The following is a 21,088-nucleotide window of genomic DNA, read 5'->3' as shown; positions in this document are numbered from 1 at the left end:
GGATCTGATCGCTGTGTTGCCATTTGGAGGTACATTTGATCTGGTCCAGCTGAATGGATCTACTCTGCGAGAGGTCTTTGAGCACTCCGTTCACAGATACGGAGAAAGCACTGGTGAATTCCTACAGGTGTCAGGTACGTTTACTTTGGGAAATTCTTGTAAACTGTTGATAAGTGAACTAGAGCTCCCCCTCAATTTAACTCTCAAAATGAACTTAAAGCATAAAACTAGTCCGTATGACTTGAGTGTTAATTCAGATGGACTAATTTTCATTTGATGTTTATAATTCCTCTGCAGGTTTTCAGGTGGTGTATGATTTATCAAAATCACCTGGAAACCGTGTTAAAAGCGTGAATGTGCTCTGCACTGAGTGTCGAGTGCCCCGCTATGAACCGCTCAACCCAAAGAAGGTGTATAAAGTGGTGCTGCCCTCTTACCTAGTGGACGGAGGAGATGGATACTCTATGATCAAAGCACAGAAACTCAAACATGACAGCGGTAAGTCATTATATATGCACATTTTACTGCACATTTCATCAAATACTTGTCATTACAATATACTATGTACCATATTCTATAGGCGACCTGGATATAGCAGTTATTGCCAGCTACATCTCAGAGAGGAAGAGAGTTCATCCAGCTGTGGAAGGACGTATTCAGTTTACAAGCTCTTGTATTGGACATCGAGGCTATATGTCCACTATTCTGCTGGTGTGGGTACTCTGGGTCATGTTTGTTTAGTCATTTATTATATAACTGTAAAAAAACATGTAGCCAATTGTGTGTAATTGTACAGTCAGAGAGAAAAAAAGAAGAAGAAGTAAGGATCAAAGAAAGTCAGTCATCTTGTTACACAAGTTCTTATTCTATAGAAATCTTCAATACAGGCACTTTCTATATCTCTTTAAAACTTATAGAATTCATAGATAGTATACTATGCTGAATCTCACAAAAAGATGTCCATAGGTCGCCTATGGAATATGGTACATTCACTCCAAAATCGTTTTTTCTTAAAAAGCCTATTTTAGGCCCATTAAGATATTTTGTAATATTTCATGACACTTCTGCTAAACCTAACCTCAAATTCTCATGACTGCAAGGTGAAAAATAGTGTGAAGTTAAATTTGCATTATGTATCATGGTAGTATGATTTAATTCATGTTGACTTTTATTGTTTTGCATTACAGTAATAATTTTATATTTATTTTTTAAAGGGACTGTCATAAAAAAAGCAGAATTTTTTTTTTTGTCCTCAATCAGACCTTTTTTTTATTCAAAATATATTTTCATATTTTCTTCTCAATTATGACCTGTACATCTGTGCATCTGATTCTGCTTTAGTCTATATTTAAACGGCTGTTTTTGTCTGGCCAGAGGAGAATGACACTATTTCCCCGTCTAAATACTGTAAAGCTGATATAAAGCCACCCAGCTTTATATCAAGCCGATGTAAAGCTGCTTTAACACAATTTGCATTGTTAAAAGCACTATACAAATAACAGTGACTTGACATCTTTTCACGAGATTCTTATAAGAAAGTTATTTATCTGTAATTTGTTTCTTGATGATAATTATGGTTAATTAAACAGCACAGCTTGTGATGATCATAGCGGTTTATCAGTAAGAAATCTCCATTCTCTTATCCTAAGGTAGCTATTCATATTTTTATAAAGCATTTATTTTAAATAGATTATATATTTAAAAAAGTTTATTACTGAGCACAAAGCCAGAACATCTACAAAACCTTTCTTTTTCTCTGTACTTTTATTTTGTACATGGCTGACACACTATATGAAATGTCTCAATTCTGTCTTTGATTTAATTTTTTACTTGTTTGTATCTTTTGTCTTTTTTGACCATCAAGATTGTGAAATGGTTTATTTACATCTGATCTGAAGAATGTTATCATGCTGATAATGCCACTGTGTGTGTTGAATCATGCATAATCTACTTGATCCAAACCTTTTGTTATAATGCTGTTACTAGACTGGAAAAATAAGGCAGGCTTCCAATGATTCAATGAAAAACCATGGCATACAAACCCCATTAAAGTCAATAAATATGTGTGTTTTAGTAGTGCAATAAACGCTTTATAATGTTGATGTTAGGTCCGATAATGTTTTACATCCATCTAGTGGAGACGGAGAGACCTGCCTTCTGACAAAACAGCAGAAGCTCCATCAATACCATGATGAGCTGCTCTGTGTCACAGTGTGACTATTAAACTGCATTTACCTCACTGAACTCTGGGAACAGCTCCTGGACAGCGATGTCAAGCAACACGTACGTCATCTATCAGCGAAAAAGATCAATGAAAGAGAAAAGGCCACTTAGCAGAGAGTGAGAGCGTTTGAGGACGTTAGGTGAGCGTACGGCAGTTTGTACCTGTTTGTTGAGCAGAGGCTGCTGAATGGTGTTGAAAAGCATCTTGACTCCCTCATACTTTGCTTCCTCACCGATATATTTCCCAACTAGATCTTAGAAACACCACACATCAGTTAGGGATGTTCATCAACATGATAAGACTACATAATATGCTGATTAATCGCCTAACAATATTTGCAAGTGTTTGGTAACACTTTAGTATAGGGACCAGTTCTCACTATTAACTAGTTGCTTATTAGCATGCATTGGCTGTTTATTAGTACTTCTAAAGCAATATTCTACCTTACTATTAATAAGCAGCAAATTAGGAGTTTACAGAGGCAAAAGACATAGTAACGATGCAAAAAAAAAGCTTTTCTTACTTCGATATTTTTGTCTTGCTTCCAGCCCAGATATCTAAAAATCCTTAAATAGAAAAACATTTTCTAGACAAGTAAAAATTAAGTGAGTTTTTGCTTAGAACAAGCAAAATAATCTTATTTCAAACAGCAAACAAGATTACTTTGCTTACCTCACTGGTATATTATTTTTCTTGTTTCAAACAAAAACACTTAATTTTGCCTTTTTTGTTTTTTATGAAAACAAGACAATTTTTACTTTTCTAGAAAATCCTTCTTGATTTTAGTATTTTTAGATATCTTGGCTGGAAACAAGACAAAAAAAAATAAAAAAATCGCCTAGAAAAGCTTTTTTTTTGCAGTGTAATGGTTTGTTAATAGCGAGAATTGGACCTTAAAATAAAGTGACCGTGTTTTCTCCTCCCTTTTAAATGCTAACTGTACTTCATTATATGGTTAGGTATATTTTATTATTTGTATTTTTTACTGGTTTAAATGAACCTTCAAAATGACAACACAACCATAAAGGGATGGGAAAATATACTTGAGAGGTCTGGCTTTAAACAGCTGATAGCTGCAGGTAGTTCATTATCTCCTCAAAGGTCTGCTTGGCTCGTCTCTGTTTGTCCTCAGGAGAGCGTTCGTCTGTGCTCTCACAGAAAACAGCATCTGCAGAGGTGCAGGATCTGATCAGTAAAGAACACAAATCTACCCATGACTAACATTTATCGAGAAAAGAGTGTTTCCTAACCCTGATCCTTGAGGTACACCGACACAGCACATTTAGTATGTCTATCCAATAAAACACTCATCAGCTAATTTGTAGAGACTGCACTTCAAACTTTGGCTTTTTTTTACTAACCTTGTGCCATCCTGTGGACTTCATGATGAGTGCTTATGTTGTGCAAGTGACCACTGCTGCCAGAATGCAGCGAGTTAAAATGGAATAAGCTCTTGATCACCTGGAATTCACAATGATTCTGATTTTCCCTAATAATTTGGTTTCATGCACTGCTCTGTAGGCCTACAGGTATGCTTGAGTTGTTGGGAAAGAAACATACACAAACAAAATAGTCGCAATACAATAAACAAAAGCAACTTAATGTAGTTAATCTGGTTAAAACCCTGGTCATACACTAGAGCTGTGTGGTGTGGGATAGATTAAGCATGATCTGCTGTGACTTCACAAATGTAATTGCAGTTTGGGATATAGAGCTGCCTGAAACATCCCTTATATTAGGTTGCAGATCAATTTGATCTATGTCGATTACTGGAAGTTATTGAGTTGTTTTTGAATTGTCTGAATTACTGTTTAACCTATGTACTTCTTGAAATTGTGTGACCTTTTGTCAATTATGCAAAGTGTCTCAGCAAATCCCTAACTCTGAACCACAGTCTGTGAATCAAACCCATGATCTTGGCTTTACTAGCACCATGTTCTTCTGTTTGAGCTTCAGGACAACACACAGAAGATGTGCTTTTCCATACTGCTTCAGTTTGAGAAATATTAGTATTAAAGTTCTGCTATTTTACCAGATTTGTTTGGTGACATGATAAAAAAATCATACTCCGATTTTGGACGTAAAATAAAGGGACACATGACAAAGAATAGATTTGCTCGGTCCCTCTGTCAGAATCGAGGGGTTGAGGGTCTGTCAGTAATTTCCAGTAATGGTGATGGTGCTTTCCTGAGGGAACCGTTTAGGGAAGTCAGAGATTGTATGTTTAAGTGGAAGGAATTCCTGAAACAAGTCATTTAAGGTACTCATGGCATGCTCCAGGAACAAACTACAACCCCAGTTCCAGAAAAACTGGGACGTTTTGTGAAATGCCTTAAGAGGAAATTTCCAAAATGTTCACTGGCCAACTTAATTCTGAGTAAATATAAACAAATATTGGTTTTGATGGCTGCAACACACTCCTAAAAAGTTGATGCGATTTCAAGTTTTCCTTTCTCTTTGGAGTGTTACAAGCGGTTTGTGCATAGATAAGATCCCTGAAGTTGCAAAGATTAAAGTCTCAAAACCTAAGAGATATTCTTTATAAAAGTTAAAAGAACACTTTTTTGGAAATAGGCTCATTTTACAACTCCCCAAGAGTGAAACAGTTGAGTTTTACAGTTTTTGAATCCATTCAGCCGATCTCCGGGTCTGGCGGTAGCACTTTTAGCTTAGCTTAGCATAGATCATTGAATTGGATTAGACCATTAGCATCTCGCTCAAAAATGACCAAAGAGTTTAGATAATTTTCCTAATACATCATTCGGAACTGTAAAGGGTCTACTTTTATTTGTGTGCACTCAAAATATCAACAAAACGTTGTGCTAAAGAAAACAAACATGATGTGCTTTCTGCCGTCTCATCTTGAACAGGAGCGCTTCACAAAAATGAATCGAAAATCATCGAATACATGCCTCACAGACATGATAAATATATCTATAGAAAGCTTTAAATTACTACTTAACGAAATAAAACAAATCGAAAACAAAAACTTCCATTATAATCATAATCCATAAAGATGCATTTCTCTCTAAAGGCGTGTGAGGAAGACGGCGAGTCAGGATCGGCAACTTCATCCTTGCGGCACGGACTCAGAAAAACCTAGTTTATTAGTAAATAATTCAAATATCTCCTTACTATTTCCCCCGGATTACTTTTGCTGGGGCTTTGCGGCAAGCTTTAGCCTATTGTGTGCATTTGAACGCAGAAGTCTTCAGCTGCGCTGACTGCACACTCGCTGCAACGGGACACTAAACACCATCGAGCCACTCTTGACAGTCACAGTGGCACGGTCTCGTATTGTTTCCACCAGTGCGGCAATTTTATTTTTTCATCACTAATTGATACATTTCTAAAATATAAAAATAAGGCGAAGCCTAAAACAGGCCGGAGGCCCAGCCCGCGTCTAAACTATAACGTGAAAATTGGCCCGAAGTGCCTGCTGCCTGTTGGGCCCGGGCTGAAATGCAGGGCTCTAGTGTGTTGCAGCCATCAAAATCAAAATTTGTTTATATTTACAAAAATACATTTACGTTGGTCAGTGAAAACTTTGGAAATCTTTTCTTTGTGCTTTTGTCAATTAAATAGAAGTTAAAGAGAATTAACAAATCACAGATTCTTGATTTTATTGTATTTTACAAAACGTCCAAACTCTTCTGGAATTGGGGTTGTAACTGTTATTCTGTCTGTCTATGTAGAAGTTCTTTATGCAATATTTGAGTTTTTAGAGTGTATAACAGGTATTAGGTATTGAAGAACTTGAAGATGTGATTTTATAAAGGTGGAGCACACAAACCTCGCAACAGAGTAATGAGAGAGACAAGACGATGCTCTTGCATGATCTGCTCTAATTTGAACTGGAAATAATGGCCTACATACGCCTCTAGTGTCCTCTTCAAGAGAATACGAGCACCGCTCAGAAAGTGATGTAGCCAGTCAGGCATATGGAACACCACCCGACCCGAGTCAAAAAACAAAAACAAATGAGTCACATGACTTCAGGAGCTGTAGCACATGAGTCATGTGGACACACTTTCATGGTCCAAAACATGGTCATTATGAACTGTTACTTATGTGTTCTTTGGAAAAATAACACCAAAGTAATGAGTACATTTTCATGTTTTGTGAACTTTTCCTTTAATAAGACTTTGTAAGGATACTTTGTGTGTTTGCTCTAATTTTAGTAATTATACTTCATATATAAAAAACACTTTTTTAAAGTGTTACAATGAAAAAAAAGTTTAGTCGAATTGCATTCACTTACTTATGTACATCATGTAGTCATATACTCCGTCAACCTCCATGAGCTCCATGAAGCAGTTCTGGTTGTGTTTTCTCTCCAGGCCCTCTGGCAGATTGGCATTGTTTTTGAACAGCTCATTGAATAGCTACAATGGTATGAGTGGAAAAGTTATTTCCAGTATTGAAGCTAACAGACAACATGACAGTCAATTAGATTTCTTTCTTTATTCATTTTTGAATGATGGATTTCCAAAACTATTATTTGAGTACGGTTTGTACTGATACATCTTTCAAATCACCTGCACAAAACAAAGTTTATTCCAAAAAATATATTTTAACTGCACCTTCAAATACTTCAAAACTTCAATATTTAACCATTTGTTTAATAAATTCATTAAAAATAATAATAAAAATAAACATTTTCAGTAATAAGGCTCATATAACTATTATCAATGCTGAGAAAATGTAAAGTAATGTAATGATATAACAAAGGCCCGCTAGAGATAATCCAGTCCCGCCATGGCCTCCCGAGCCTCCTGACCCGCCATTGCCTCCCAAGTCCCCTGTCCGGCCATGGCCTTCGGAGTCCACTATCCCACCATGGCCTCCTGTGTCTCCCGTTCCGCCATGGCTCCCGGAACGGGCCCCCGCTCTGGAGGCAGGTAGCCTTGCCCCTTGATCCCTGGAGGCCTCCAGAGCGCCCCCCTCCCCCCCATTAGATGGAATAGGGCGTGAGGACACGCCTTCCGGAGGGGGACGTTATGTCAGTCCTGTGTCTTGTTTTCCCCTCCTCTCGTGTCTCTATTTGACCTTCCTCGTTCCTGTGATCATTAGTTAATTAGTCCCGAGCCCCATTTGATTAGTCCTCACCTGTTCCTTGTTGATTTCCCCATGTTTATAAGCCCTGTGTCCGGTCTGATCGTCGTATATGTTCGTCTCTCCCCAAGCTCCTCGTCTTTATGTGGATTGTAATAAAGGATTACTATTGGAATCTCCGTGTCTCCTCGCTCCTTGTGCCCCGAGAGGGATCTCACAACAACGTAGCGTTAAATCACCATTCAACCGACTCAAGCCACAACCGCACTGACGTTTTTTGGACTGCAGAAAGATACAAACTTTTCTATCTGCTACGTTACTGACAAACTATGCTGTGTAAGCATGAGTGATATCATAATTTTTGACGTGTGGCCAAGTATGGTGACCCATACTCGGAATTTGTGCTCTGCATTTATCCCATCCAAGTGCACACACACAGTAGTGAACACACACCTGGAGCAATGGGCAGCCAATGCTGTGGCGCCTGGGGAGCAGTTGGGGGTTCGGTGCCTTGCTCAAGGATCTCACCTCAGTCGTGGTATTGAGGGTGGAGAGAGCGCTTGTTATTCACTCCCCCCACCGACAATTCCTGCCGAACCCGAGACTCGAACCCGCAACCTCGGGTTACAAGTCTGACACTCGATCATTAGGCCACGACTGCCCTGATGATGTTATAAGCATGAGTTCTGGGCCATGGCGCGGCTGATATAAACAAGCATTGACCACTGGATCAGCTCCGGTGCGCCGCAGACATATGATGCGCAGAACAGCTTTAACTTCTGCTGTTAAAAATGAACCATCCATTCATCATATCATCACACAAAACTAAGAATTAGAAACAGTGTAATGTGACGATCAAATATAGGTGAGGGTGGGTGGCGGACGGATAATCTGAAGCAGCAGACTCAGATGAAGTTTGAGACAAACTAAGTAACTACACCATTTAAAAGAATTTCATCTGCATAATGGCGGTGCTCATCGTTTACTCAGGAAAAAGGTCTATATGTTATGTAAAAAAAAAAAAAAAAAAAGTTAATATCGGCAGCATATTCGCAGATGCCGATATATCTGTAACAGGCTCATATCGGCCGATGAAATTGGCAAAACAATATACCCGTCAGGCTCTAATTGAAAGTGCAGATAATTATGAAAAATTGTGTTTCATTCTAAGAACTCTTCTAAGAGCTTATTTTTCTGAAAGAGAAAAAAAAGTGTTTTGAGTAGAGAACGCACCTTTTTATTATTTACTGCAGTGGGGCTGAGGATGGTGAGCTCAGGTCTGCTGGGTTTGGGTTTGGGGGATTCACAGGAACTGAAGAGTGACTGGATAAATGGCTCCAGGTTTTGCCCTTTCTGGAGAAAATCAGCAAGAATAAACATCATTAAGTCATTAAAATCATTCTATGCTTTTCAAATTTTGGGAGAAATCAAAAAAGGAAAAACAACTCATCTTTGTCCTTTATCAGAAGACAGATGTGTCCGACATTTTATTATATTATTTATATTTACACCTGATGCAAAACAACTATAGTTATTTTATCCCATAAGATACATAACATCGAAAGAAATCTAGAGACATAAACTGTACTGCAAACTAATGTCACCAGTGACATTGTGAGCATTGTTTCCCACCTGATTTTTTTTCACCACACAAACACATTAAGAAAAACACTAGAGCTGACATATTAAATATAAAAACACAGTCAAAGCAAAAGTTTGTAATTTTTGCACCAAACAAAATGATAAAAATAATGACTGTTGTCAATCAGGTTACCCGAACACTCCTCGCATCTGTCATTTGGTCGAACAAACAGTCTTGACCAAACGGCAGAATAATAAAGTCATAAAGAAATTAGAGTACATCTGGGAACTCACACAGGGCAGAACTCAATATCAACTCATTTGGCATTAGCAACACAAAAGACAAGCCTGACAGCATTCCTGAACAGGTTGGGATAACTGTCATTTACTGTGAACACTGAATCCCCACCCTGCACTTCAGTTTTAGGGAGGCAACTCCTAGGACGATAATTTGTGTCAAATGTTATCTGAATATTCCCTACTGAACATGAATACTGAATCAGTGGACTAAAACATCACTTGAACACTCTTTTAATAAGGAGGCTTTTGAAAGTGAAACGAGACTGAAGCCCAAGTTTACTATCCATCGGCATGCATACCAATTGTTATTTATTATTACTGACCATAATTGACATTAAATTATTGAGCTATTGGGAAGATTTTAACTATTGGGTGGATCAATTAAATGTTTGGTTAAATATGACTTTTTTTTTGGTTTCGCTCAACCCCTATCCATTTGGGGCTCGAACCAGCGATAGCCAGCATGATGTGAATGTGCATGCTAACAAAGCCACTGAAGACCACTGTTACATTTGGAACATGTGAAATTATTAATCGTTCACAACACCAGGAAATGTATATTTAAAATGTACATACGTTTTGATTTCATTGTGCCTTAAAGTGAAAATGATACAAAAAAAGAAATCTGAATTCTTACCTCTTTGATCAGTTTTCCTGGCACAGACTTAAATATCTTCCCTGCAGAGACAAACAGAAATTCAATAAAGTAAATTAATTATATTCAGAGCCTACTTTTCCTGTGCTTTATAGTTATATTTTATAAACATTTCTAATCAGACTAAAGAGGATTTTTGGCTTCTGTTTGTTAAATAAACCATCATTCTAAGTATTAAACTGTGGGAGTTCCTCCTTTATTGCTAGCAGATGTTCTCAAGTTGTGTCAGACTGCATAAGGAAAATGTGGGATTGTCATTAAAGCTGTTCAGCTAGGTTTCTCACAGAACACCAAGAACCACTCTGGCAAGCACTTCAAAAACTCCTCTTAGGCAGTATACCTGCCTGTCCTCAGAGATACACTGCAATAATGATATCGGACTTCAAGCATAGCCTACTGAAGCAGAGCAGGAGAGCAGCTCTGCTCTGAGAACATGCATGGTTCAGCCTCCTAATGCACAGGAAAGGCAAACAAAACAAGCTCTTTCAGACTTCTCAAGGAAGTCAAAGTACTTTTTAGCACCCTCAAAACCCAACTTTTTTTGCAATATTTACAAAATATGTATGACATCATTCAGTATATCCAGTGTCTTACTAAAAAGACATTAGAGGAGGAAAAACTAGCATCAATAATACATTTTGGTCTCTGAGCGTTAAAATAAATGCAATAATTCTTTGCCAGTTCCACAATACAAAATGCACTAAGATTTAAAATACATACTATAAAAAGACCTATTATCTTACACAGTGTTGCTTAACAGGTTTTATTCTTGTTTTAAGTATGTTTCAACACATGACAAAGCTACCGATAACGAAAATCATTTTTGTATAATAATCTTTTTAGCTTTTGCTCTGAATCTTTCTCAAAGAATTCCTCTCTTCTCTCTGAGAAACATCCCCACAACTGTGGTCTCCACAGACAATGTTTAACTTGTGTTGTCAGATTGATTTATCGGCTTACTCCAAACAGACAGTTGTAGACGGTTTTCTCACCATTGAATATCTAGCAATTCTACAAACTTCACAAGCGAGGGCAACTTTCCATACATATCCAATCAGAATTGCACCAAGTGGCTAAATAACATTCGATGTGGTTTAAATAGCTAATATACTCTTGCATGTGACAAATCCACTGAATTCTATATTAATGCTTAAGGGCAGAAATGTATGAAATTAATGACTCACAGTTTCCTCAAAATGTACTTGGAGTTACATTCTAAGTGACATTAGCAAAAAAAAAAAGTTGTCATTTTAAATCAAGACAAGCACATTTTTACATGATCCCCTCTCTTATCCAAAGAACAATACATCATTTCCTCCCTAGTTTCCTCCTCTAAATGGTCCCACATAACGCCCCGTTGATAGCGACTTTTCACTACACGGCACCAGTTCCCACAACTGGCTGCCTAATAAGAGTTATAATGTCATAACATGTTGCTGAACACCAAAAGCTGACCAGTCTTGATCACTGACACCATTCAGCCCTGCAGATCGCATAGCAAATACTACAGGCTGGTGCAGGAGCTGTGGTTAGATCCATTACCAGCGGTAGCATTGCTTTATTTTAATATGAAAAGATTTTAATGATTACATACACTAACTGATATGATTAAGTTTTCCATCTTGCTGGCAGATCACACCTCTCCTTTCGGTAGTTGCTACAAAAACTGACCGCTCATTTGCATCAACTTTGTTGTGTCACTGGACACATCTGCATCCCTAATGGCCACTGTCACTTGCGTTGCCTAATACAATTGAATTCTGACTCAATAGTTGATTTGATCTACCTGCATCTGTGTAAGTTCAAGTGATTCTGATTTAAAAACGGCTGTGTTTTAATATTTTCAGCTATTTTTTTCGTTAGTAACGCCAGTCTGATCATAGTCAGAGGTTGCAGGGTTAACTAATAAGTTCAGCACCGCACAGTTTGCTCACAACAAAAAGGTGCACTTCTGCATTTATCCGTGGTCCTTCAGTTTGATAAGTAACACCACTTCACTTAACATACTGGTCGTAACGATTTCAGAAGAACCTAGAATGAATCATATTTTCCAGGAAGAATAAAGGGAAGGGTTTTTAAAGGAAGAATAAAAGAGGAATAACTGAAATAAAGTCTTTCCAAAATAAGTCAAAGAGTCAGCATACCTCACAACAGAGACAAACATCCGAGAAGATCAGTTGACCGAAGCTGCTTTGAGCAGTTCGCAGATTCCCTTTAAAGCCCCAAATCAGAACAAAGAACTATAAATTCAAACTTAACAGAACTTTTGCTGGGCAGTGTTCTTTCACCAAAGGGGTCACACCATTTGTGGGGCAGGAAAAATACATTTGTGATAGACATTAGCAGGGTAAAACAGAACACATCGTTATTCATTGTTTTATTGCATGGTGTCTGTTCCTGTCAAAGCTACTGAGCTCAGACCAACAAGGAGACCACACCAGCTGCTAACCACAAACAACTACACACCATCTCCTGGGACTTTCACACATTTTAAGAGTTTACTCTGGTGCCAAAAAAAAGTGAGCAGCACTTCTGCAGGCGGAAATGCCTTGGAGAATAGAGAGGTCTATGGAGATGAGCCAGATTAGTGTGAGCTGACAGAAAGTCTGTGTAACTCATATAAACAGGACAGACTGGAAGAACATAGCCTGGTCTGATGAATCTCAAAATTGAACAAATGAATCCATGGACTGAACCTGCCATGTGTGAACAGTTCAGGCTGCGGTGTAATGGAACGTCTTAATAAGAGGAATGTCTTGACACACTTTAGTCCCATTAGGCCTGAAAACGCCAAAATTGGCTTGCATAATACAATGTTTTTAGTCGTTTTCACAGATCCATGTGAACAGCGATTATTTTGACAATTTTTTCCGATACCGATAGCTAGGTTAGACCACACTGACCGATACAGATTAATCAAATGGATGATGAACATAAATGCAGCCTTCCTGAGCAGAAGAGAATTATTTTAAAACATTAGAATATTTTACAGATCACAATTTAAACACTATGTATGAGTGTTATAATAAATGTCTTTCTCGGACCGTTTTAAATGCTTCCACACTGTCGACATGTTTGCTGCATTAGTGCGCGCCTCTGTTTGATCGCGTCACGTCATTGTTTGGTACAATTTATTCGGTCTTTTCGCTTATTCGGCTGAACAATTTCGGTTGCCGAACATTCGGTGCATCCCTATAATGGATATTGTATGTATACTCAAATTTTATTTGCTTCTATTTTAGAAAACTTGATTAACTAATAAAAATAAAATAAGTTAATAACCAAATGGGCAAACGTTTACTTCAAGAATGAACAATATGGCATAGATGAGTTTGGCGTTTGGGGTTTAAAAAAATGAGAAAGAGAAAGTGCGATCTATATTATAGCTCAATAAATACTTAATTATAACTTTGTTGTATATGATGAGACAATTCGCGAGTGAGAGAGCTGAATTCAGTCACGATACTATCATCTATCGCCACAACCCTAATGAGGTGTCAGTGATTTCCGCTTCTAGAGGCCGCTCTAGCACTGTATATTGACAGCGGACCCTTCTCAGCTGCTCCAGCAAAAGACACAACCTGGAAAACTATCGGCTTGGATTTTTGCCAATAGCCGATAGCTCCAACAATCAACTCTCAATTGATCGACAATGAATTGACAATGCTGTCATCCATTTTTAGCACTTTGTTGTCGTATAAACGTACCCTCAGACAACGGTGACATGCAACATGTGCAGTGTTGGGGGGCTCCAGAAACCAGGTTGAGAGCAAAGGAAGGTCTTAGCCAGCATTCAAATAATGTTCCTCAGAGAGTGTATATATACAGTGTAAAATATACACACTAATCAGGTTCAGTGACGATTTTTTTCAATGTATTACATTATTTAAAAAATGGTGAAAGAATTCTAATAAAGCACAGAAGACGCTGGCCAAATAAAACCAAACTAAATGTGCAGACGTGTTGTGTGAAGTTAAGCAGATTATGTGGATATGGTTAAGGGAGGTTAAACATACCCAGGTTGACATCCAGAAGCATTTTGTTATTGAACTGAGACTCAATGCTGTGAGGTGACAGGAAGTCTGCCAGCAGCTGACTGTTACTCAGTTCAGGGTGATGCAGCAGTTTCTTTAGAAAACAAGCAGATGCATGTCATTATCTTATGCATTATTATGTCATCATAACCAGAAATCAAAACATATAGTAAGCTTTTTTTTTTTAAAAAGCAGAGTTTGTGTACTTAATAAACAGAGAAACAATCATGCCACACATATACAGAGGACTGTTAAAGGGGTCATATGATGCGATTTCATGTTTTCCTTCGTCTTTGGAGTGTTACAAGCTGTGATGCAGTAGACTTTTGGCAGGGTTAAGGCCCAAAAAAAAAAGGATGGCTCAACCCGCAAGTACTCTCTAGAGTATGGTGATGTTTATTTACAGGTGCACCGAAAGTCCAATAGTACAAGAATCATTTACAAGTGAACAGTCCCAACAACAACAACAAAAAAATCATCAAAGTACCAAAGCAACCCCCCCCCCCCCCCCCCCCCCCCCAAAAAAAAATAAACAAAATAATCCAAATATATACAAAATTATCCACACTATACAAAATAGGTGTTTCAGCTCACGGCACCGCAGTAGCATGCGCCGACTGACTGAGGCTGGTTTCTCTCAAGGTTTTTTTCTCCATTCTGTCACAGAGGGAGTTTTGGTTCCTTGCCGCTGTCTCCTCTGGCTTGCTCAGTTGGGGACACTTCATTTCTAGTGATTATCGTCAATTTGATTTAGTAGATACTATTTAAACTAAACTGATCTAGACATTGAGATCTCTGAATTCAATAATGAAATGCCGTAACTGAAAATTGAGCGTTTAATCTTATTTTTATACATTACTGACACTCTATCCTCCAATTTGATACTGTTAAGTGCTTTGACACAATCTGTATTGTTAAAAGCGCTATATAAATAAAGGTGACTTGACTTGACTCATAAAGGACAGACTCCGCCCCACTTTTGGGCACACCATAAAAAAGGTATGTTTAACCAGGTACATTGTCTTCTACATTAAGCTAATTCACAATAATGTAACCTTGAAAAGAAACAAACATACAAACAAATTGCATTAAATATAACCATAATAAAACCAACATCAATAACGCAATCTAACTCCTTTTGTAGGTTAGAACTCCCCCACATAAAGACCGGGTCCCTGCCCATTCGTTTCTGAAAATGAATTCTCCTCTTAGGTTACTCTTGTGAGAGAGGATTTAAATTTGAGTGGTGGAGGAGGGCATTTTTTTGTCATTTTTCAAAAATATATATTTCAAAAAAGAAAGTCAGCTCTACTGCCTTTTCTTTGGCATGCAAATCTTTTACAAGCAATCCTGCAGTTCATAAAGAACAATGCGCTGTCACTTTAATTGAGAGCGTGCAGCGGAAACGACGCAACTGTGTGCAGTATGAACGCTCTAATCCGTTAACATGAGCACGGAAAAAATACACACCACATACGCAATGCAAGCGGCCGATCGGGGTGTGTGTGTGTGTGTGTGTGAACCTGCATGGCATTATGTGTGCATGAGAGCAGTCTGAATGGTTTAAACACTGGCAAGAATTAAAAAGAAATGCAATTTATAAACTTTAATGGCGATGTGACACTGCCTCGATTGTGTAAGTGATAATTCCTGTGTCAACTGTAATGCAAGCCATTTGCGCATTTGAGGAGCGTCTAGCTGCAGCCCACAAGATCCAGGGGGCGTGGTTGGATCCAGATCCAACTCCTCCCACCTTACATATACCTAAACCTACCCATCTCCACCCCTAAACCTACCCATCTCCACCCCGATCCCTAAACCTACCCATCTTCACCCCCTAGATGTGGATCCAACCACGCCCCCTGGATCTTGTGGACCGCAGCGAGCCCTACTTGGCGCATTTTGAGAGAGAGAGAGAGAGAGAGAGAGAGAGAGAGAGAGCGGTGATTCTCTCATGCTCATCATCATCATTCATCATCAGCTTGAGATCGTTTTTTTGAGATCAGCCTTTTTAGAGACCGCTGATCAAACATCCCAACGCGATTATCGGCCGATAGTGATCGGTAGCCGAACAATCGGAGCACCCCTACTATGAATGGCTGTGAACACTATAAAGTGGGGCAATTCCAACGTCGTAAGGACAGTCTGGTGCTTCTGACTCACAGCCTATAAGTACATTTCGATATTTAAAGAATTTGCTAATGACTATTCAAACGTGAGTTTTGAGCAGTGTGGAGTAGCGCTTGTTTGGCGTTTCTACGATCACAAATGCAGACATGGTGTTGTTTACACGGTGCGGCACAACACATAAAAAGTCCGTACGAGTCATTATAATCAGTAATTATGTCCTCACTGAATGCAACAAATGCCTCATTTGTAATGGGTTTTATTGTTTTAGTCTCGTCGCGCCGGGACACGGCATCACATTTCCGTCACACGCTTGAGGTATTCGGCCAATCAGAATGCACTGGATAGCTGGCCAATCAGAGCACGCCTCGCTTCTTAGAAAGATGAGCTTTGTAAAAAATCGTCACGTTTCAGAAAGGCGTGGCATAGAGGAAGAACAATAATGTACAGTATGTGGAAAATAATGTGTTTTTTGAACCTCGAACCGCGTAAACACATTGCATTACACCAAATACACAAAATAATGTTCTTTTTAGCAACATCATATGACCCCTTAAAGCATAAACTAACAAACATTTTAATTCATTAAATTCATTAACACACTTTGTCTTTCTCTGTATAAATAGATCACCTTTTCTTTTCACATATAAAGTAATTTATACATGCAGCAAATCATTGTTAATTTCATTATATATTTCTCTCTAATTTATTGTTTATTCAACATTTAACTAGTTTCAATGATACACACCAATACTACTAAACAACTTGAACATGATACATTCAATTAATAATGTACTTTGATACATTATAAGGCCTGATCTCAAGTAACATTGTGGCAGATTGATGCTGTTTGTACTTCTCTTTGTTAATAAGATGACGCAAGTGTACAAGCTCAAGTAAATTACCTGTAAATATTCCTCAAATTCACTTCGTTTGGAGGACAAGAATTCATAATTCTTCGGTCCAATGATTCTTTTGGAAGGGAGTTGAGCATCCTGGAATGGGCCTGCAATAGAAAAACAAACTAGAGATATAAATAATCCATAAACATGAAGTCTCTGTCATGAAGAGAGACAAACACCTTTACCATGAAATTCTGTGAGTTTAGATTCCAGCACATAAAACTCCAGGTTCTTCTGTACACAGACCAGCACTCAGTCTCATGCCCCACTGTAAAGCAAATAAGCACTTTCTCAAAGTGGCTCTGTTCTCACAGTATATATATATATATATATATATATAAAAATATATATTCAAATGGAATTCAGTGTAAATTTAGTTCTGAAACTCACCATTCTTCCTGTCATGGCGCTCCACGTCGATGCAGAAGACTGGAGTGCGCTCTTTCTTAACCTCATCCTCAAAAAAATCCACATAAGGGATTGAAATGGTCCAAGCAGCAAGGTTGCGCAATGTTCCTGGAGTTCCAGCCACCTCCACAGGCCCTGGAGAGTCATCCTCAAACACCATCACTGCTTCCGCCACCTGACCGTACAGAGCAGTGAACGCTCAGTCATTTTTAGCACCAAAATGGAAATCAGTTGAATTAAAAAAAAAAAAAAAAGAAATGCAGAAATTAAAATGCCTGCATATTTGTGTGCACGCTCTGTAAAGGGCGTCAAAGGTTTCGATTGCAACATGTTTTTGAAGGATTGAACATTGTAGCAAGATATGTCCGTTGAGTGTGAGAATGCAATGGCCAAACAGAAAGGTTTAAGTTTTTCAGAATCCACTCAATTCTTCTCAAAATGGCATAAATGCAGATTAATCAGCTACTTAATGCTTTAATGTACTATTTACTTATAATTATTATTAGCATTCACAATTTACTTTTATTTTTAACTTACTTTTTTATTTTTGTTAAGTTTATTGATAATTTGTTTTTTATTCTCACATAGTTAAGTTAAATAGTTTTTGCTATTGTACCAAAATTGGTACCGAGCACCTTGGAATTTCACTGGTATTGGTACTGAGTACTGAAATGTTGGTATTAGTTCTGTAATACAGGTATGAATTCTGGTAACTCTTTAGTTTAGGGACCAGTTCTTACTATTTGTCAACTAGTTGCTTATTATCATGCATATTACTATCATATTGGCCATTTATTAGTACGTTTGAAGCACATATTATTGATTTATTCTGCATGACCATATTTTAGATCCCTTAATCCTAACCAATGCCTAAACTTAACAACTACCTGACTCAGACCTGCCAACCTTGGAAAAAGTTTTTGAGTACCATCAGTGTGACCGGTGGGGGCGGGGGGTTCTAGATAGCCACATTATTACCTGAAGCTCCTTGGTGGCTAATGTCAAATTCGTAATTGCAAGATTGTTAAATATTTTTCATAGGTTAGTACTCAGGGTCTGCACTCAGTTTGTGATAATCCTGTTATACATTATTTTAGAGTAAACAGTTCAATAAATATCTCAATTTTTTTAATCACGTTTTTCAGGTTGGCTCTGATGGTTGGGCACATCAGAATTATTTTTTGCGGTTTAAAATGCTATTTAAAAAATTCCTGTACACTGTAGAAAAACATGGATTATCATATGTTAACTTCAAATTTCTTAGTAGAATAGAATTATTATTTTTATGGATTGGCCATTATTGAGCGCTATTAACACATGATCACATCTGCTCTGTATTACCAGCATCACTCAACCCACTGCAGTTCGCCTACCGCAATAACCGCTCCACTGATGATGCAATTGTCTTCACCCTGCACACTGCCCTTTCCCATCTTGACAAGAGAAACACACATGTGAGAATGTTGTTTGTTGACTACAGCTCAGCGTTTAATACCATAGTGCCCTCTAAGCTTGTAGTGAAACTCCGGGCTCTAGGTCTGAACAATCCTCTGTGCAGCTGGATCCTGGACTTCCTGACAGGCAGACGGCAGGTGGTCAGAGTAGGCAGCAAAATCTCCTCCCCGCTGACCCTCAACACTGGAGCCCCTCAGGGCTGTGTTCTCAGCCTGCTCCTGTACTCCCTCTACATGCATGACTGTGTAGCCACGCACAGCTCCAAAGTCATCGTCAAATTTGCGGATGACACAATGGTGGTAGGCCTGATCACCGATGACAATGAATCAGCCTACATAGAAGAGGTGCACACCCTGACTAACTGGTGCCACAACAACAACCTCTCTCTGAACATCAGTAAAACCAAGGAGCTGGTGGTGGATTTCAGGAGGCGGACCAGTGAGCACCCCCACCCCCATCACCATCGACGGGACTATAGTGGAGCGGGTAAGCAGCTTCAAGTTCCTCGGCGTTAACATCACCGAGGACCTCACCTGGACTACTCACACACAGTCAGTAGTGAGGAAGGCCCACCAGCGTTTCTTCTTCCTCAGGCGAATGAAGAAATTTGGTCTGAGCTCAAAAATCCTCAGACAGTTCTACAGTTGCACTGTGGAGAGCATCCTGACTGGCTGCATCACCGCCTGGTACGGGAACTGCACCGCTCTCAACCGGAAAGCCCTGCAGAGAATAGTTCAGACGGCCCAGCACATCGTTGGAGGTGAGCTTCCCTCCCTCTAGGACATCTACACCCAGCGATGTGTGAGGAAAGCACGGAAGATCATCAGAGACTCCTGCCACCCGAGCCATGAACTCTTCTCGCTGCTACCATCAGACAGACGGTACCGCAGCATCAGGACCTGAACCAGCAGAACGCGAGACAGCTTCTTCTCGCAGGCCATCAGACTGCTCAACTCCAGATAGCAAAACGATACTCACCCACCTACCTCTAACACTCACACTGGATTCCATCTACACACCAGCCACACTGACTCTGACAGCACTGTAGCATGTCTTGCACTGCAGAGCTTAGAACACATGGAGCTCCATCTTCTCTCCTGCACTAACAACTACTGCACTGAACTTCACAGTAAAACACTATCAGTACACATCACTGTAAGTCAAACATAAAAGCTATACATACATCTATAAGTCTCTTGAGAATACAGTTTTCTATGTGTATTAGGGCTGGGCAATATGTCAAAAATATTTTATCGATAATCACTGTAAAAAATATCTTGATATCCAATAATATCGTCTACCCAAGACCCATCTCCACCATGCCCCTCCCCGGCCGAGACAACATTGCCGACATGCACCACACGTTCAGTTTGGTCTTAATTATTGCCACATTAAAGTTTCGGTTTAACATTTCTTAGTTTGTGCTGTTGAGGAAAAATAATAGAATAATAAAAATAATAGAACCCAAAAGTGATTCAGTCTTTGATTGATTCAGTGATTTTCTTTTGTTCTTTGATTAACATTAATGACTGGCGGCAGCAGCTGCTGTCAATGCATAGATCCAATACACCCTTGCATTCTTTCTCAACTCTTTACGTTCACTTAAGACATAACCGATTGTATTTATGGGATATTTTGATATAATTCTGTGTGTATTTGTCCATTCGAATGTGTAAGAATGCGCGAAAGAGAGCTGAGTCCAGCGTTCGTGTATATAAGAGGCAGCTTATGCGCGTGCACTTTGTGTGTGTGCGCAGCACGGAAAACAGCGCGCGAGTGCAGAAGAAAGTTCTATTTCATCTTCTTGCAGTTGAATCTTTTGAAATCACAATAAATGCGCATACAGGAATCGAGAAGCAGAATTGAAATTTAATTTTATAACAACTAATTCGGTTCCTGACCTTCCATCTGATCTGATTTCAAAAATTGGAACAGCTTTTTGATTCCCAACCCTTCTACTGAATTATTTCATTCTTGCATGCAAAAAGACCTGTATGGTAACGATAGGGTCATGTAAAAAATTATTATTATTTTTTTTTTTTTGCAATTTACTAGGTTTATCATTTGTACATTTACATTTATGCATTTAGCAGACGCTTTTATCCAAAGCGACTTACATTGCATTCAAGTTACAGTTTTTATATTTTATCAGCGCTTATCATCCTTTTTTTCTTGATAAAATCGGTAATCGTCTTTTACCTGACTGTTGACGTCGACATACTTACAAGACATCTTCGATATACGATAGTATCGTCATATCGCCCAGCCCTAATGTGTATATTATGGAAATATGTGTATTATATATTGTGTACAATTATCTATTGTTTATTGTATATTATGCAAATGT

General features: G+C 38.7%; 1 pseudogene across 1 annotated transcript in view; it reads right to left on the bottom strand.

Annotated features, from left to right (window-relative positions):
- LOC306879934 (sorting nexin-14-like) overlaps window positions 1–21,088 on the bottom strand; it is a 57,035-nt pseudogene that overhangs the window by 7,480 nt on the left and 28,467 nt on the right. Inside the window, exons 18-27 of the transcript XR_013785877.1 lie at window positions 17,269–17,461; window positions 17,064–17,146; window positions 16,882–16,982; window positions 13,832–13,943; window positions 9,798–9,838; window positions 8,513–8,632; window positions 6,494–6,609; window positions 6,018–6,217; window positions 2,386–2,477; window positions 2,236–2,292 (exon numbers count right to left, since the gene is read on the bottom strand). The product of XR_013785877.1 is annotated as a sorting nexin-14-like (transcript). The remainder of the gene's footprint in view (window positions 1–2,235; window positions 2,293–2,385; window positions 2,478–6,017; window positions 6,218–6,493; window positions 6,610–8,512; window positions 8,633–9,797; window positions 9,839–13,831; window positions 13,944–16,881; window positions 16,983–17,063; window positions 17,147–17,268; window positions 17,462–21,088) is intronic.

Source organism: Barbus barbus (genome assembly GCF_936440315.1).
Source record: "Barbus barbus genome assembly, chromosome: 14".
Lineage (NCBI taxonomy): Eukaryota > Metazoa > Chordata > Actinopteri > Cypriniformes > Cyprinidae > Barbus > Barbus barbus.
Note: the sequence above shows the minus strand (reverse complement) of the source record. Positions and strands in the feature narration are given on the sequence as shown.